Source organism: Schistocerca nitens, chromosome 7 (genome assembly GCF_023898315.1).
Source record: "Schistocerca nitens isolate TAMUIC-IGC-003100 chromosome 7, iqSchNite1.1, whole genome shotgun sequence".
Lineage (NCBI taxonomy): Eukaryota > Metazoa > Arthropoda > Insecta > Orthoptera > Acrididae > Schistocerca > Schistocerca nitens.
This window is the reverse complement of record NC_064620.1, coordinates 295,755,768-295,774,591: the sequence shown is the minus strand read 5'-3', so window position 1 is coordinate 295,774,591 and position 18,824 is coordinate 295,755,768.

Genomic DNA, 18,824 nt, shown 5'->3' with positions numbered 1-18,824 from the left:
AACAACGGGTAGTGATCGCGTTTCTTTTGGCGGAAAACCAGGGCATCTCAGATATTCATAGGCGCTTGCAGAATGTCTACGGTGATCTGGCAGTGGACAAAAGCACGGTGAGTCGTTGGGCAAAGCGTGTGTCATCATCGCCGCAAGGTCAAGCAAGACTGTCTGATCTCCCGCGTGCGGGCCGGCCGTGCACAGCTGTGACTCCTGCAATGGCGGAGCGTGCGAACACACTCGTTCGAGATGATCGACGGATCACCATCAAACAACTCAGTGCTCAACTTGACATCTCTGTTGGTAGTGCTGTCACAATTGTTCACCAGTTGGGATATTCAGAGGTTTGTTCCCGCTGGGTCCCTCGTTGTCTAACCGAACACCATAAAGAGCAAAGGAGAACCATCTGTGCGGAATTGCTTGCTCGTCATGTGGCTGAGGGTGACAATTTCTTGTCAAAGATTGTTACAGGCGATGAAACATGGGTTCATCACTTCGAACCTGAAACAAAACGGCAATCAATGGAGTGGCGCCACACCCACTCCCCTACCAAGAAAAAGTTTAAAGCCATACCCTCAGCCGGTAAAGTCATGGTTACAGTCTTCTGGGACGCTGAAGGGGTTATTCTGTTCGATGTCCTTCCCCATGGTCAAACGATCAACTCTGAAGTGTATTGTGCTACTCTTCAGAAATTGAAGAAACGACTTCAGCGTGTTCGTAGGCACAAAAATCAGAACGAACTTCTCCTTCTTCATGACAACGCAAGACCTCACACAAGTCTTCGCATCCGAGAGGAGCTCACAAAACTTCAGTGGACTGTTCTTCCTCATGCACCCTACAGCCCCGATCTCGCACCGTCGGATTTCCATATGTTTGGCCCAATGAAGGACGCAATCCGTGGGACGCACTACGCGGATGATGAAGAAGTTATTGATGCAGTACGACGTTGGCTCCGACATCGACCAGTGGAATGGTACCGTGCAGGCATACAGGCCCTCATTTCAAGGTGGCGTAAGGCCGTAGCATTGAATGGAGATTACGTTGAAAAATAGTGTTGTGTAGCTAAAAGTTTGGGGAATAACCTGGTGTATTTCAATGCTGAATAAAACAACCCCTGTTTCAGAAAAAAAAATGTGTTGCATTACTCATTGAACTGCCCTCGTACTTCTCGTGTGGGTTCGATCCCAACTTCTGCCGATAATTTTTGGTAGAGAGAGACAGTTTCTATTATCTTCTGGTTACACCAAGTGAAGAAGGTATAATGGCATTGTGGTCTGCAATTCACACTAAACATGATATTCCTTCTCTACCAAGTAGACGTTAGGCTGAAACACAATAAAGTCAGGAGTGGCGACATGTAGAAAATCTATCACCAGTAACCTTTCTTATACTAGTTATTTATTTCTAGTGACGAAACAAACGCTATGTAGGGTCACAGGACACTTATTCCATCGTTTATTTGAGCTTCTGTATGTTGATAAAATTGGTTCTGAACTGGGAATGCAACTCAGACCACCTTTAACGCGGAATTTGATCCTTTTGTAACAATACAGCTCGACTACAATTTTTTGTTTGTTCAAAACTGCAGATTCCTCAACATCTCCACATATTGCGCGTGGATGGGTTCGAATCCTGGCCCGGCACTAAAGTTTTCATTATGTATTATCAAGCTCTAGCATGAGAACACCTATCTGCTGGGGAAAAATTCGGTAGCTGACGTCTCTTTGTGTGTAGTCAATAATGATATGTGTGGGCTTCGATTCCCAGTCAGCACTGAACTCTTCATCATATAATTTCTAGTTCAAACATGCTTACATGTCGCTGTTGGTGCAACAAACCCATATTTAACGTTCGTTTTCTCTAGAATATAACAGCGATAGGTGCCGGGTTGGTGTCCTGGGAAGGAAGAAATTAACATTTCGTCTCATCATTACAGTTAAAACATCTAGCTACTGCCGAGAAAATCCGATATGTCACACTTGATTGTGCTTCGATAACAATCCGATTAGGTTCTGGGTTCGAATACCTGTCCAAGACGAAGCTTTACCTCACGGTATTTCAAGTAAGTTACTTGTGAAGAAGCAATATTTAACATCTCTTGTAGTTCGTTAACAGGGACAATAGATGCTGGGTAGGAATTCCCGTGTGTTAAAAATGTTTATGTTATGTAGTTTAAAGCTGATATTTGCTAACTGATACTGTCTAAAATCGCGGTATATCACTTTCTGTATGCCTAGTCAGGAATGACAGTTTCCGTCAGTCATGAAATCTTTGCTTAGTCTGCGTGACCTGGGTTTGAATCCATATGCAGAACGAGACGGTTCGTCGCATCATTTGAAATTCATACTTTTTCTCAACTAGCTGCTCTTGAGTAACTTGAATTTTTAATGTCTTTTGTGTTAAACAATAAGTACGGTATGTTACTTTGAAGAGGAAATCATGAATACGACGAACTTACTACGTGCATTACCTATCGACATAATAATGAAGTGGTAACTTTTCAGGTATGTCATTTACAGTAATAAATGTGAGCTTACAAGCCGTACTGACAGTATTATCTGTGATAAGGTGTTCCCTGATATTTGTAGTATCGTAGTGTTACTTTACATCTTGAGTTATTGCAATACAGAGCAGTTTTATCTAGTGGTGACTTGTTGGAAGCATTTTCAATAGTTAAACGACTGTACTGAGGAGCGATTAGAGGACCTGCTAGACAGCTGCATTATGTGGGTTGCATGCGAATCAGGCGAAATGCAATTCAGGTCGTTGGGATACTCTTGAACAAGACTGTACATGTCAGTCATTTATGCAAATTGGCATTCGCGGATCATATTTAAAGAGCTACTCTGCCCATATCTGGAACTATTTGCAACACCTGCAAGTACAAAACTTTCACGGTACTTCTAACAAGTTGCAAACTGCAGCCTCAGAAATGCGACTATATGAATCGTGATTGGTTTAGGTTGGATACAAACCACTGGGAAACTGTGATGACATAAAGATCAGTAGGATAAAGCTTGTTCAGCGCCTCTTTGTTTTTGAGGTTGCTTACATTTGGGGGCAATCTTGATTGATTTATATCTCCCTCCCCCTTCCCTTAACCTATTGTTATACTAATTGATTTATGACCCCTAAAGATTGGTTATAAACCCCTGGGAATAATCAGTCTTTCTGAGAAACCCCCACCCCTCGCCCTCCCCACCACCTCCCCCACTCCTCAGCCAAATCTCCAACTCTCTGCCCTTGCCTCAGTGACAGGAGCACAATTTTGATATCAAACTAATTAAATTGATCATTTAATCATCCTCTACCCCCTGGGACATTTTCAAGCCCTCCCTTTCCCCACTTCCAGAAAAAAATATTGTCAGGAAAACTGCAGAGCTATTTATGTAGAAAGTGCAAGTATCACCCTGTACAGCAACCACATGTCCCAATTGCGTAATTACACTGCTGTGTATTGGAGGTGTATCACTGGAAAATTTTCGCATGTGTGCTCACCTTTGGCGGAACTTATTCCGAATTCCAATTTCCCTAAGTTTCTTTTTAGCTAAACCCTTGTGAACTGGAATATATGTCTGAAGCTCTGCTAAAAGCTCTTTATGAGTCACACATTTCAACAGAAGTAGAAATGTCTACATCCTCAGCTTGCAGTTTCTTTCAGTGGTTTGCCAAACTATTGCAGAATACGACCCCACACTGATGAGTAAGCTAGCTCAATACTATTTAAAGTTCTAAGAAGACCTTCAGTTTCACATCTAACTCTTCCACTCACATTTTCTAAAATTGTTTTAATGCAGAAAACACAGCTTTCCAATCTGCATTCAAACTCTTACTAGCATCAACATGTGCACACCACTGTGTTGTAGGCAGTGACTTCTGTGTCATACTCACAGAATCAAAAAATTTTTGCAAGATGTTCCATCTGCCTGTAGAATCTGCAAATAACTGTGTAAAACTCCGAAAACTGTAATGCAGTTGTGCAGCTCATGATCCAACTATATTCATTGAGTGGGCCGAACATGGAATGAAGAAAAATAAGGTGTTTCGGGCCTGGAGTATTACTTGCAAGCCTGAATGTGCACTAGACATGTTAGCTGCATTATCATATGACTGATCTATACAGTTATCAATTTTCAATGCATGTAGTACTAAAGGATTCAAAATGGCTTCAGAAATCTTCTCTCCAATGTGACCTGCATTTTTATGAAATACAGGAATCTTCCAACTGAGAGCCTATCTTCATTTAAGTATCTAATTTTTATACTTGCCTGGTCATTATAGGATATATCTGATGTAGAATCTGTGACTGAAAAATATTTCATACATTTTTTTTAGTCAATGACCTTCCCTTAAGAAGTATTGTATCTTCATAAATTGCTGGTGACAAGTATGAAGTAAATCTTTTCCAGTGTTACCAAACATTGCTATATAGCCAAAAAATATATTTCACAAGTTATTCATGTTGAAATTTTCATTTTTCACAAAGCCAAACACCTCTTTGTCTCCATGAAACGCTGGACCTGTAAAAGCTTTTTTGGCACATTTCTCCAATAACTTCATGTTCATGCTGGGTGAGTAACCGTTTGTCGATTCTATTCACATCATTTCCTCTGATTTTCAAATTTAACAAGCAGTCTCTGAGAGAGATGGAATTTTCGAGTTCAGCTATCTATTTTCCAGCATGGTTCCATTCACTGAAGCCAGATATTGCAAATTGAGATGTAAACACCAGATAATTTACAACCTGCACAGAACAACAATCCTAGGCAAGAAAAATATGTGTTGACAGAAAAAAATTGCAGCAACGAGAAAGAGTTGTGCGAAATAAATGGAAGTTGGTAGGTGTGTTTACAGCTGACGGATGATGTCTATCCAAATTTCGCTCAAGTCGCAAAGAGTGGCACTAATAGCCCCACTGTGGGACAGTTGTACTATTGCGAGTTAAATCCAGAGATCTCTAATGGAGGAATAGACTAATCATGTGTTAACTTGGAGGGCATGTTGTATGACACCATTTTATTCTCCGTTTAGCTTTGAGAGATGAAATAGTGATGGCAGCAGGGAATCAAGTAAGTAAAAAGACGAGGGCAAGTAGAAATCCTTGGGTAACAGAAGAGATATTGAATTTCATTGATGAAAGGAGAAAATACAAAAATTCAGTAACTGAAGCAGGCAAAAATGAATACAAATGTCTCAAAAATGAGATCGACAGGTAGTGCAAAATGACTAAACAGGGATGGCTAGAGGATAGATGTAAGGATGCAGAAGCATATATCTCTGTGGGTAAGGCACTCGCCCAGTTAGCCGTGCAGCCTAGTGCTTTCCAGGCCGGAAGGCATGCCGGTCCCCGGCACGAATCTGCCCCATGGGGGCAGTGTTAAGGACATGGAAAAGGACGTATATGAAGATGAAATGGCAAATATTATACTGCCTGAAGAGTTTGACACAGTACTGAAAGACCTAAGTCGAAACAAGACCCGGGGAGTAGACAACATTCCATTAGAACTACTGATAGCCTTGGGAGAGCTAGCCTGTCGGGGTCCGGTGTGCCGGCCAGTCTGTGGATGGTTTTTAAGGCGGTTTTCCATCTGGCTCGGTGAATCCAGGCTGGTCCCCCTTGTTCCGCCTCAGTTACACTATGTCGGCGAATACTGAACAAGCAATTGCTCCATGACGCGTAGACCACGATTACTCTACCACCCAAACATTGGGGTTACACTTGTCTGGTGTGAGACGTTCCTGGGGGGGGGGGGGGGGGCACTGGGGCCGAACTGCACAATAACCCTGGGTTCGGTGTGGGGCGGCAGTGGGGTGAATGGACTGCTGTAGCCTTTTGTGGGATTGTGTACCACTGCAGGCTACGGTGGGAACGAAGTCTCTCTGTCGTTTCTAGGTCCCCAGTTCTATACAATACAATGGGTAAGTTAGATTCTGCCTAAAAGAAATCTAAAGAGACCTTTGGAGAAAAGAAGAGAACTACTTGTATGAATATCAAGAACTCAGATGGAAAACCAGTACTAAACAAAGAAGGGAAAGCAGATAGGTGGAAGGTGTGTATAGAGGGTCTATACAAGGGCAATGTACTTGAGGGCAATGTTCAGGAGAGGGTTGTAACGTTAATAATGACAACTATTTATTTACAGCTTGCACAGAATAGATATGTGTTTCAAAGTTTTCCTCATCTTCGAAGTAGTCACCAGCATTGTGTATAACCTGTTGCCAGCGATGTGGAAGTCGTAGGATACTCTTAGCAGTGCCAGTTGTGTTGACAGTTCGAGCGGCGCCGTCTATTGCCCGATGAATTTGTAGCAGTTCTGAAGTGAATGCCATGAAGTGTTTTCTTCAGTGTAGAAATCGAGGTGAACTTACGGGGCTTAAGTCAGGGGAGTGCAGTAGTGATCTAGCACTTAGCATCGCCATCAGCCAAACAAATCGCTAACAGCTTGCACTGTGCGTGCTTGAGCATTGTCCTGCAAAATGATGGTCAGGTCCTGCAGAAAATGTCATCACTTCTGTCTCTAAGCTGGTTGTAGTTTGAGTTCCCACTGTTAAAGTTCAAACCATCGTATTTTGAGGCTGATAGATACTGTAGACGAGTTCAAGAGTGTAGTAGGAAACACGAAAGCTTCTGCACTCTCATTTAACGAAAACGTTAGAGCAAAACATTTAACTAAGTTCGTAGGGTACTTGCTTGTATAACAATATAACGATCTATTGTAAAATTAGAGATTTGTTGTTGGACCAGTAAAAATATGCTCTATTTTTTTCCCAAGAAAGAAACACATAAATATTATGCCTAGAAAAGGGTAGCAAAGGCTACAGGTCGGTGGCGACTCATACATAAAATGTAATTTACAAGTTGTGTACAATGAAATTTATGATTTGATAAAATTTTCAAGTCGAGGACGCCACAATCCAAGTAGGGACATAATATAAAAGCAACTGTGAAATGCGGTCTGCTTTGTGAAATAGTTTTTAGCCTCCAACAAACAGTGACAAGACAGACATTGAGACTGATTTGACTGACAATCCTGAAAGGTGTTACTGGCTAGCTTGCTGTTGTATCTTTGTCTTAGAATGATTAATTTGTTACAGCAGCAAGGGGTTTCTCTAGAAAGTACCTTTGCTGATTTACGGTACATCACGTTTCCACTTTTGCAGTTATTTGGTATACATAAATCTTTTTTCTATGATGTGATTATTAATACGAGGGTAATCCCAAAAGTAAGGTCTCCTATGTACATAGACCTGTTTATTTCTACAATGGTTAACATAAGTTTACATCTTGAACATTTAGCTATTTTTCGACATAATCACCATTTCTGTCAATGCACTTTTGTAGACTATGTGGCAGTTTATGTATGCCCATGTCATACCAGCTCGCCGCCATGCTGTTCAGAAAGTTATGAACCTTTTCTTCACCTCGTCGTCAGAGCTGAATCGCTTTCCAGCCAAATGTTCTTTTAACCTAGAGAACAGGTGATAGTCAGTGGGCGCCAAGTCAGGACTATAGGGTGAGTGGGTGATAATGGTCCACTGAAACTGTTGCAGGAGAGCAACGGTTTGCTGAGCGATGGGTGGGCGTGCGTTGTCATGGAGAATGTGTACGCCCTTGCTCAACAGTCCTCTTCTCCGGTTCTGAATTGCCCGTTTGAGTTTTTTCACAGTCTCACAGTACCTGTCAGCGTTAATTGTGGTCTCAGTGGGCATAAAGTCGACCAACAATACCCGTTTCCGATCCCAAAAAACGGTTGTCGTGACGTTATGGGCAGACTGCAAACTTTCTACACCACTTACGAACATTTTTGACATCCATGCACGACTCACCATAAACTTCCGTCAATTGGTTATGTATTTCAATCGGCGCAGTGCCCTTTGCGTTCAAAAACCGAATAACTACGCGCAATTCCCTCTTGGAGGTAACATCCAACAGGAGCTCCCTTCTCAACGGCTGCCAAGCCAAGACTGAGCGCGTGAAGCACTCTTCATAACAATGTGACCAACTGCCAGACAAACAGAGTTCTGTACTTATAAAAAAGTAGGAGACCTTACTTTTGGGATTACCCTCGTAGTTGTATTGGTCGTATATATGAAGAATAAATGCCAACATTTCTATTAAACAACGGTAAATTTTCATAATCCTGGGATAGAAATGCACCAACGACACAAATGCAAACTGAAGGCTGTTATTGTATCTCACCCTAAATGTTTGAGGAACAGGAATTATTTCAAACATAATTTTGGCTTTTGCAAATATCTTCAGCAGCTATATGTAATCTGGGACAGAAAGGGAACTAACTGAACATGTGAGACCTTCACTATATTTTTCCTTTTCTACAGTCATCTCAGCTTAAAACGGTCAGAATTGTTTTCAGAATAAAAATATCTGTTTTCAATTGTGAAAGAATTGGCAGAGCTGCAGATGGTTTTGGTTCAAAAGTAGGATGACAAGAACCACAAAATGGAGGGAGAACTCTATTGGTTAAAAAATTAGGATCAGAAAATACAAATTAAGCAAATGATTTTATAATTAAAGTATATTATTTCACATACATCGCAGAGGGAGACCACGAGATGAATACAGTAAGCAGATTCAGTTGGCTGTAGGTTGGAATAGTTACTCAGAGATGAAGAGACTTGCACAGGATAGAATAGCATGGAGAGTTGTATCAAACCAGTCTTTGGCAGAAGACCACAATAACAACATCAGAGAACCGAAATAATTAACAAAACTGTCTCTTATGAATGTTGTCCAGTGTTAATAATCCTGCTGGCTGTCCCCCTTGCCCATGCCAATGAAGTTTCCAATGGACAGCAAAAATCACCAGAGGCAAAATATTTGAGTGTTAGTAGTAGCTGCCTAATTGGTGGGACAGCGTCCTTTCTGAACGAAAGAAGAAGAATTACATGAGAAAATTTCTTTGACAAGTCAAGAGAAATTTAAAAACATAACTTGCTAGCCAATCCTTCCACTGTTACGATTATGTAGGTTCAATAACTAAAGATTCCGTGTTAGGTGAATGGCAAATAGCTATTTCTTATGACATATAGTTAACAATTGCTTTATGATAAATATTGACATGGTTATGTGAATAATACTAATACCCAAGAAAAATAACAGCTATGTCCTATAGCTTTCTTGAAAAGACTGTCTTTCCTGTTAAATTTACTGTTTTAAACTTAGCTCGAGTAAGCACAGACAGTTCACAGGCTTTAGTGAATAATGGTAGATGGGAGGCTATGTTGTTGCTCTGAAGCCTTTGTGGAACTGTAATCCTAATATTTTCACTAAAGGGCGAAAGTTGTTCTGACACTGCTGTGGTATTTACAGAAAGAGTCATTCCTAATAGAAAACAGAATGGACCAATATTTTCTGGTATTGATATGGCTGAATGAAACTGGAACACCACTGTTTTATCAAAACTTTTTGGTATATGAGAAATCAATGTTTTTGTCTAAAACTGAAACAGCTGCTAACACAAATAGTACCCATAACTGGCATGGTTGCTCGATTTAGTTAAGCCTATTAAAGCACTGCTAAATAAAACGAAACAGTCCTTTCCACTACTGCAGCAATTGTAACACATTCCTGATAAATAAGACTATTTTGACACAAATCGTCATTGTAATGTGCCTGATTTACATAAATAACATAACAGAATGCACAAAGCACTGAAATCAAATGCATGTTACTACAAATAAACATGACTATTTTAGAAACAGAGAAATAGTCTTACTTGTATGTCATATACTCCAGTTTCTCACGTACAAGGCTGAAAAGATGAAGTACAGCTTCCTATGATAAGCGAAATCTGGACATAAATTCGGAATCCGTGTCGTCTCATTTCCTTCTCCTTCCTCATTCTCATGAACAGTTCAGACAAAGTCTCGTCTTTGCTGTCTGTAACTGCCACCTTCAAAACTTATTCACTAGTTAAACTCGATTAGACGTTATTCTGAGTTCGTACAAAGGCTTAATTCCGGAATAGAGCTTAATCGACTATTAACCGGTGATTGTACAATGAGGATGCAAATCAAGTTTGTTTTAAATACATACTGTAGCGGTCGTGATCATTAGTCACCTTTGAGATTGGGCGTAGTGAGTTGTGTTCGTCAAGAATTCCTTTATGGCTACAAAGACGCCATTCAACGCATCACTGAGTTTGATCAAGGTCATGTAATAGGGCTACGAGAAGCTGGATGTTCTGTCTGCAATACTCCTGAAAGACTTGTCAGGAATGTAGCCACTCTACGTGACTGGTGGCAGCAGTGGTCATGGAAATATATGGATGCAAGAAGGTCGGGCTCTGGAGGGCCACGTTTCAGTACTGAGAGGGAAGACCATCGTCTTTGACATATGACTCTGGTGCAACGTACTGCATGTGCAGCAGTAATTTCAGGAGCAGTTGGCACCACAATGATACAATGTACTGTTACAAATCGGTTACTTCAAGGACAGCTCCAAGGCAAACAACCATAGCATGCATTCCACCGACCCCAAACCACCTTCATTTGCGACTCCAGTGTTGTCAAGCGAGAGCTCACTTCATAGTGGAGTACTGTTATATTTTATGATGAAAACTGATTCTGTATTCGAGCCAGTGATGAAGAGGTAAGTTAAGGACTTGCAGCCAACCTGCCAGCATGCTAGACAAACTGGACCTACACTTGGAATTATGATCTTTGGTGCTATTTCGTGTAACAGCAGGAGCATGCTCATGGTTATCCCATACACCATGACTGCAAAACTGTACCTGAATCTGGTGATTCGATCTGTTGTGCTGCCATTAATGAACAGCATTCCAAGGGGGAAGCTCTACAGATTGTCGATATGTTGCCTAGGCCTGCACAAGATTTGTGTCCAGTTGAGAACATGTGGGACATCATTGGACGACAACTCCGGCGTCATCCACAAACAGCATTCACCGTTGCTCTACTGACTGACCAAATGCAACAGGCAAGGAGCTCCGTTGCACAATCTTGTATCTGGCACTTCTACAACATAATGATTGCATTCAACATTCTGGTGGCTACACTGGTTATTAATGTACCAGCATTTCACATTTGCAGCACCTTACCTCACACATACATGAATCTGTGATATTGCAAATTTAAATTACAATGAAAAATGTAGTTCCGAAACTTCATTACTGTACATTAATTATTTTTTGGTTCTCCAATTTTTTCTGTCAGCGCACAAGATATTCACAGTTGATACTTTCCACAGTCATCAAATCCCTCTGAAACAATTTTCTGCTGCAAAATCGCTGCGATCAGTGGCCACCCTGAGACGGAGCCAGAAGGCCCCGAGATTCCAGAACCCAATTCAAGCGCCGGCTCACCATCCGTTCAAGCAACTTGCAAAGAACGTTGGTGAGGCTAATGGGCCGGTAGCTGTCCACCTCCAAAGGGCTCTTGCCTGGTTTTAGAATGGGGATAACAATACTTTCCCGCCATTGTGACGGAAACTCACCCTCGACCCAGAGACGGTTGTAAAGGTCGAGGATCTGTTGCTGGCAGTGCACTGAAAGGCGTTTCGGCATCCGACAGTGGATGCCATCTGGCCCAGGAGCGGTATCAGGGCAAGCGGCTAGGGCACTGCGAAATTCCCACTCACTGAATGGAACATTGTACGATTCTGGATGGTGGGTGCGAAACGAAAGGCTCTGACGTTCCATCCGCTCTTTAATCGAGCGGAAGGCCAGGGGGTAATTCGCAGAAGCGGAACTCATAGCAAAATGCTCTGCCAAGCGGTTTGCAATGGCATCGGAGTCAGTACAAACTGTTCCATTCAGTGAGAGCGCAGGGACGCTGACAGGAGTCTGATAGCCGTAGACGCGTCGAATCTTGGGCCAGACCTGCGATGGAGTGACATGGAGGCCAATGGTGGACACATACCGCTCCCAGCACTCCTGCTTGCGTTGGCAGATAAGGCGGCGGGCTCGCGCATGCAGCTGTTTGAAGGCGATAAGGTGTTCGATGGAGGGATGCCGCTTGTGGCGCTGGAGCACCCGCCAGCGATCTTTAATCGCTTCAGCAATTTCAGGCGACCACCAAGGCACAGTCCACCACTGAGGGGACCCAGAAGAACGGGGAATGGCAGATTCGGCGGCGGTAATGATGCCGGTGGTGACCGATTGAACCACCGCATCAATGTCATCACTAGAGAGAGGCTCATTAGCGGCAGTGGAGGAAAACAAGTCCCAGTCAGCCTTATTCATAGCCCACCTGCAAGGCCGCCCAGAAGACTGACGCTGTGGCAGTGACAGAAAGATCGGAAAGTGGTCACTACAACACAGGTCGTCATGCACACTCCAGTCGACAGACGGTAATAGGCTAGGGCTGCAGATCGAAAGGTTGATGGCAGAGTACGTGCCATGCGTCACGCTGAAAAGTGTGTGAAGGAACCATCATTTAAAAGCGAAAGATCGAGCTGTGCCAATAAATGCTCAATGGTGGCGCCTCGACCTGTCGCCACCTACCCACCCCACAGAGGGTTATGGGCGTTGAAGTCGCCCAGTAACAGAAAAGGTGGAGGCAATTGGGCTATCAGCGCAGCCAGGACATGCTGCGCGACATTACCATCCGGTGGAAAGTAAAGACTGCAGACAGTAACAGCCAGTGGCGTCCACACCCGAACAGCAACAGCCTCTAAATGTGTTTGTAGAGGGACAGACTCGCTGTGAAGAGAGTTAAGGACATATATGCAGACGCCACCAGACACCCTTTCATAAGCTGCCCAGTTCTTATAATAACCCCGATAGCCACGGAGGGTGGGGGTTCGCATTGCTGGAAACCAAGTTTCCTGAATAGCAATGCAGAAGAAAGGGTGAATGCTGATAAGTTGTCGGAGCTCAGCTAGATGGTGGAAGAAACCGCTGCAGTTCCACTGGAGGATGGTATTGTCCATGGCTGGGAAAGGCATGAAGGAACTGGGAAGGCAATTTACGCCGCTTGTTCACTCGGTGCCACCGATTCAGTACCCACGCGAGTGACATCCATGGTGTCTGAGGGACTGGCGAGATCCAGGTCTTCAGCAGACGCCAGAATCTCGACCTCGTCCTCAGACACTGAGCTTATAGGAAGCGGTGGGCCGGGTACCACCGCAATGTCGGGATTCTTGGGTACCCTTTTCTTTTTCGGCTTATCTCGCTGTGCCTTCAGTGGTTCAGGCTGGGAGGGCTTCACTGGGTCAGTCTCAGGGACGGACGACGACCGTGAGGCCCTACGACCAGGGACCGGTGGTTGTTTGAGCCACTTGCGGCTGTCTGCTTTTGTACCGGTCGGAACTTGCGAAGGGCGGTCCCCAAGGGACCCCTTCCTGGCGAGAGGAGCCGAAGAAGTCTTACGCTTCTCCAGCTGGGAAGGGGGAACTGATGTCCCCGATGGTTGGGGGGGGGGCGTTGCTCCTGAAGTAGATGGAGCAGGAGCAACAGGGAGTTTAGTGCCCCCCACCATCAAGGGGGCAGGTGTGGTCCTTCGACTCTGAGAGCTGACTGGAGCTGATGGAACTGTAGCAGGAGTGGCAGTTGTGGCATGAGAAGATGTCATACGCACTGGATGAAGCCGATCATATTTCCGCTTAGCCTCAGTGTACATCAGTCGGTCCAGGGTCTTGATTTCCATGATTTTCCGTTCCTTCTGCAGAATCGGACAGTCCGGCGAGCAAGGCTCTCCGCAGTTGACACAGATGGGAGGCGGGGCACAGGGATTATCAGGATGGGATGGTCGACCACAATCGCGACATACGAGGCTGGAAGCACAGCGGGAAGACATATGGCCGAACTTCCAGCACTTGAAGCACCGCATCAGGCGCTTGAATTGGGTTCTGGAGTCTCGGGACCTTCTGGCTCCGTCTCAGGGTGGGTTCCGTAAAGGCCGCTCCGCCGCCGACAATCTGGTGAGCCTGGAGTCAGCCATCCGTACTGCATTTGCCCGCTGTCAGCACCTGGTCGCTGTCTTTTTCGACATGCGGAAGGCGTATGATACGACATGGCATCATCACTTCCTTTCTACGCTTCATGGATGGGGTCTTCGGGGCCCTCTGCCGATCTTTATCCGCAATTTTCTGTCGTATTGTACCTTCCGCGTGCAAGTCGCGACCTCCCATAGTTCCTCCCAAGTTCAAGAGAACGGTGTGCCACAGGGATCTGTTTTAAGTGTCTGCCTGTTTTTAATAGCCATTAATGGGCTCACTGCGGCGGTGGGAATCTCTGTCTCAGCGTCCTTGTATGCTGACGACTTCTACCTTTACTACAGCTCTATTGGCATTGCAGCTGCTGAACGTCAGCTACAGGGCGCTATCCATAAGGCGCAGTCTTGGGCTGTAGCTCATCGGTTCCAGTTTTCGGCAGCCAAGACCTGCGTTATGCATTTCTGCCGGCGACGCACTGTCCATCCGGAGCCGTGGCTTTATCTTGACGGCGACCTCCTTGCAGTGGTGGAATCACATAGGTTTTTGGGGGTGGTTTTTGATGCCCGGTTGACTTGGCTGCCTCATATTCGGCAGCTTAAACAGATGTGTTGGCGGCATCTAAATGTTCTGCGCTGCTTGAGCCACACCCGCTGGGGCGCCGACCGATCTACCCTGTTACAGCTCTACCAGACGTTAATCCAGTCCCGTCTGGATTATGGGAGCCTGGCTTATGGCTCAGCATCCCCATCTGCGTTGCGGGTGCTGGACCCAATCCTCCACAGCGGGATACGCCTTGCCACTGGTGCTTTCTGGACCAGCCCAGTGGACAGAATACTTGTGGAGGCAGGTGTTCCTCTACTGCGGTTACGCCGCCAACGTTTGCTGGCTGCTTATGCTGCCCATGTTTTCAGCTTGCCCAGGCATCCTAACTATTGGCTACTATTCCCACAGTCACACGTCCATCTTCCAGAACGCCGGCCCAGGGCTGGATGTACGATCGCGGTCCGCGTCCGAGAGCTTCTCTCCAGGCTTGGGGCTTTACCTCTTCCGCCTCCTTTCCGGGCACCTCTGCGTACACCCCCGTGATGTGTGCCTCGCCTTCAGCTGGAATTGGCACAGGGCCCAAAGGACTCAGTCCCTCCGGAGGCTTTCCGCCGCCGCTTTCTTTCCATCCTCGCAACGTATCAGGGCTCTGGCATTGTTTACACTGACGGCTCGATGGTTGCTGGTCATGTCGGTTATGTGCTAACTCTAGGAGACCATTCCGAACAACGTTCCTTGCCGGCTGGCTGCAGCGTTTACACTGCTGAGCTGATCGCCATCTGATCGCCATCTGATCGCCATCTTTCGAGCCCTAGCGTATATCCGCTCCTGCTCAGGTGAGTCCTTCGTTATCTGTAGCGATTCCCTGAGCGGTTTACGAGCTCTCTACCAGTGTTTCCCTCATTCTCGTCTGGTGGTGGCTATCCAGGAGTCCCTGCATACTCTTGCCCATTACGGCCGCTCTGTGGTCTTTGTGTGGACCCCCGGCCATGTTGGGATACCCGGCAATGAACATGTTGACCGCCTAGCGAAAGAGGCCACCAGTAAACCATCTCTGGACGTTGGCCTCCTGGAGACTGATTTGTGAGCAGTCCTCCGCCGAAAAGTTTGCGCGTTATGGGATGCTGAATGGCGCGGTATGACCACCCCCAACAAACTCCATGTCGTCAAGGAGGCAACGACTGTGTGGCTGTCATCCCTGCGAGTCACCCGCAGGGACTCGGTAGTCCTTTGCCGGCTGTGCATTGGCCACACCCGCTTGACACACAGCTTTCTACTGCGGCATGAGGACCCACCTCTATGTCGATGCGGGTCGGCTTTGACGGTGGTCAACATTTTGTTGGACTGCCCACTTTTAATCGTGCTCAGGCAGACATTTGGGCTGCCTGATACGCTCCCTGCCCTTTTAACTGGCGACAATGCTATGTCTAGCTTAGTTTTACGTTTTATTCGAGCAGGGGGTTTTTATCATTTAATCTGAGTGTTTATTTTTACTGTTGATTCTGGCTTTTGGCCTCCGATTTTAAACTGAGTTTTTAATGTGTTCTCGGTGGTTGGCTTTTCCTTTTTTTTTCCTCTATGGTCGGCCAACCACCGTCACACTCGGTGTGATTTTAATTTGTTTTGTCTGTTCTCTGTTGGAGTATTTCTTGTCCTGTGTCGTCTGCCGTCTTTCCTGTTGGCCGTTTTTTATTCTCTTTGGGTGGTTTTAATTTATTGGAAAAAGGGACCATAGCAGTCTGGTCCCTTTAATCCCACAAACCAACCAACCTTTTGCCATTAGACATCAATGGCTAACATTTTGATTAATGCTTTCTATAGTAACTATAAACAAGCCTGAGTCAACCCATCTCTAATTATTACTGGTACCATGCTTTATCTGTGACTGCAGATGGTTTGCGTTTTTGATGTACCAATGTGACGTACTGGCTGGAAAGATGTTGATCACATCTCTCGCAAGATCCAGATCAATGTGTTGTCTTCTCCAGAGGTCCTCCTTTGTTAATTCAACATAGAGCTTATATGATTTTAGCAGTGCTTTCTTCTTTATCTTGATATCTCATTACATTGTTTGAGTGGCATAGTTGCTGTTAAAGAAGCTGTTCCGTTTGTTCAGTGGGAACTGTTATTGGAGTATGTTTTTTGAGGAGACTTCAAAAAGTAAGTTACGCATTACTGTGGTAGGCCAAGTAACTTCCATTAAATACTGCACTATACCTCAAAGTGACACAGATACATGACTGTTTTTCAACATAGTCACTAAGTCTCTGTAAACAATGGTCAGAACATTTTTCCAATCATTCAGTTCCCCAATGATAAAAATCTGTTCTTTTGTCACAGAGCCATTCAAGATCTGTTGTGTGGTGCAAGATCTGTACTTCCCAATCAACATCACCAACATCTTTGTGGCCTTGATCAAATTCTTGGCACCATTTCAGTTTAGCTTGATATAAAATTGCAGTTAGTTAATATACTGACTAGCAGAGTCCTTGCATAAAAAGTTCTCGGTTTACTTGCCACATCAAATTTGGATAAAATCCCAAGCTTTCGATGACTACCTCCGTCATCTTTGTCAGGGGTAAAACTGACTGGTGAGGCTGAGCACAGTTAGTTAAATAAACATAAGATTTTATTCAATGAAACAAGACTACTTGCTCACGCTTCAAACTATTGGGACTCTGTCATCAGGAAAGCAGTTGAAATTAGACTCTATGAAAATAATTTCAACAGAGACTCTGGTTATGCACTCAGCAATGCATGGAAGTGCAAAATTGATAAAGAAAGAGCGCAGAGGGAGACTTCTTACATTCCTCGCAGTCTCCGCCTGTTGCGATGGGTGGCGCTGCAAGCAACGCTGGATAAAGCGCGCAACAAAATCTATGGATATAGAGGCCGCCACCTCAGTACGCGCCGGTTTCACCGTAATGTCATCCAGCCAATGAGAAGCCGTCCACTGCTTATAAAAGCGGATGCCTCACCGGCCCATGACAGTCAGTTTTACCCCTGATGAAGATGACGGAGGTAGTCATCAAAAGCTTGGGATTTTATCCAAATTTGACGCAGCAAGTAAACCGAGAACTTTTTATGCAAGGACTCCATCGCGAAAGACTTTGTAGTCATATTAGTTTCCTCTACAGGGAGGATGTAGCGCACAGCGTTCGTTGGCTAGAGAAGCTGCGCTTGAAACAGTCACAGCTGCTGAGTAATCTGGCTTTTCTAAACCTGTTGTCGTGACAAGGAGGTTGTACCAAATTTCGCAGTTGTCAAACATCACATCCGAGATAAACTCCAGTGGAAGGCTCTGAAGGAGAGATGCTCAGTAGCTCGGTACGGGCTTTTGTTAAAGTTTCGGGAACATACATTCACCGAAGAGTCAAGCAGTATATTGCTCCCTCCCACATATATCTCGCGAAGAGACCATGAGGATAAAATCAGAGAGATTAGAGCCCACACAGAAGCATACCGACAATCCTTCTTTCCACGAGCAATACGAGACTGGAATAGAAGGGAGAACTGATAGAGGTACTCAGGGTATCCTCTGCCACACACCGTCAGGTGGCTTGCGGAGTATGGATGTAGATGTAGATGTAGATGAACTGCTGCAGTGAATAGAATTTTGCGGAAGACAAGTCATGCGATCGTCAGGGAGAGGATACATCATACGAGGTATGAAGTGGATGCCAATGCTCGCTCCTTATATAGTTGCCATCTGTTTTTGTCCGCAGTTTTGTCACCTTGGGACTGGGGATGGGTAGACACGACCTTGGCTGCACATCAGCGAGCTAATTTTAAGCAAGACTACAGCAAAACAGACTGATAAATTTGTGCACCTAAACCGGGAAAAGGAATTTCTGGGTCCAGCGACGCACATTGCACTGTTGTCAACTTCTCCGACAAGGAAATTGATGATGCCACCATCTCGGTTCTCAGTATGGGACTGAACTTTTCTCCAGCTCCACAAAAGCTACCAGTGGCCGAGTTATCAGTGGAGTAGAACAACTGATTCGGCACCTTCCTGAAGAGGCAGCAGATGAGGTAAGGCTTGCAACTAGCCGGATTTTAGCAATGTAAGCAGAGTGGAGACACTGGCATTGAAATTGTTGGGGAAGGATGAAGAGTTAGTTGTACTACCAGCCGACAAAGGGAATGCCACAGCTGTCATCAATGCTACCGATTATCATAAGAAAGTGGCCAAATTATTGGAAGATGCCACGTATCGTATTCTTAAACTGGATCCCACAGCAGCACTTAGTAGGAAGACAGGGGAGCTACTGCAGAACTCTGGCCTCCCAGAAGAACTAGTCAAGAATCTACGACCAAGAGCACCAAGGCCACCCAGGTTATATGGTCTACCCAAAGTCCATAAGGATGGGGT